The sequence below is a fragment of the Pundamilia nyererei genome, unplaced genomic scaffold (genome assembly GCF_000239375.1).
Source record: "Pundamilia nyererei isolate P.nyererei 1_Seehausen unplaced genomic scaffold, PunNye1.0 scaffold00024, whole genome shotgun sequence".
In the NCBI taxonomy this organism is placed as follows: domain Eukaryota; kingdom Metazoa; phylum Chordata; class Actinopteri; order Cichliformes; family Cichlidae; genus Pundamilia; species Pundamilia nyererei.
This window is the reverse complement of record NW_005187425.1, coordinates 1,463,054-1,464,613: the sequence shown is the minus strand read 5'-3', so window position 1 is coordinate 1,464,613 and position 1,560 is coordinate 1,463,054.

Here is a 1,560-nt window from a genome sequence, read left to right as displayed (position 1 = left end):
CTCTAATAACATTAGAAATTATAAATGTGATGTTTAGACCCAGAGACTGCTGGGTGGTGAGAAGTCTCTTAATAGAGTTTGGTTCCCAAAGTGGGATCTGCAAACCCCAAGGGGTCAGTCACCAATAGCCAGTGGCCCTGAAAATAATTTGTTGTAAATTATACAACTAAGCTGTAATATTAAAAAGTGCACAACTGCAGATGGGAACCATTTCCAACCTGAATCCAACCCACACCATCTTTGGGCCAGTTTAAATTCTGATATAACTGCGACCTTGGCATTGGGTTAAAACGTTTTTAAAAACATATTGTTTGAAGAATATTTATATTGTCTGATTGAGTCTAGCATTGACAATTTCATTGTCAGTCGCTCATCAATTAAATCATTTTGGCATTTGGATTTTTTTTTTTTTTTTGACGTGAAGTGGAAATGGTGATTCTCCTTTTGGAGTGTTTCATTAGTAAATTAATAAAAATAATGCTTTTTTGCTAAAAGCATTTATTTATATATTTATTTATTGTTAATTTTAAGCTCTGTTTTTTATATATGCATATAAAAGTTTGAATTTAAGTCAACATTAATATCAAATTGCATTTCACAATTTATTTGGAATTGGGTATGAATTGGGGAGTTAAGATGTTTTTAATTGCATTCTTCCCTTTTGCTCTAAGACTGTTTTGAAACATTGAGTACTTTCCATATAGAGCATTTAAAAGTGCATACAAAGAATAATAAATTAAGATGCACTAAAACGTGATTAAAAGTGATCAAATAAAATGAGCTACAGACAGATGACAAATCACAGTCCAGAAATAAGTTGTAAACAGCCTCAAAATTAATAAAACAAATAAAAGTTTGGTAGCGAAAACAGTTTTCTAAGTTATTGGAGAAGACCAGATTTTTTTGATGTGTCCATCTGTGCCGAGATTAAATTCTTCAAGCTGATGTTTTTTTTATCCGTGGTTTCGATTTATCAGCAGACATCGCCATTAAAAAAATCTAAGATGTGCTAAACTGGAAGCCAGAGCAACAGTTTAGGACTAATAAAAACGTGATAGAAGTATTAAATAGATGCTCAAAAAAAATGCTCAAGTTATCTGATGTTATTGGGGGGGTGGGGGGGGTGGGGGGGAGCTGGAGATGAAGACATGGATAGCCCTCGCATCTGACCTTCAGTTTTTTCTTTGATTTAGCTGACAAAAAGCTGATTTTGCCATGGCTGCTGAAGCGCCATACTTAATGTAAAATAGTTTATTATTCAACCTCCTTATTTAAAAGGAAAACTTTCCCACAAGATGCATTATAGGCCCTGATGAGCTAAAGCGCTGCAGGAGAAAGCAGCAAGGCAAATAACCATGCTTATACTGCCACCATGTGATGGGAGAAGAATATGGAGAACATTTTAAAACAACTTTGAAATTCTTTCTAGGTTCTGAATATATATAGCGCTCTCTATATAATATATATCTATCTGTATCTCAATAACCCTATATATTGATATCTAAATCTCCATATACCTTCCTATATATATATATAGATATATATATATATATAGATATA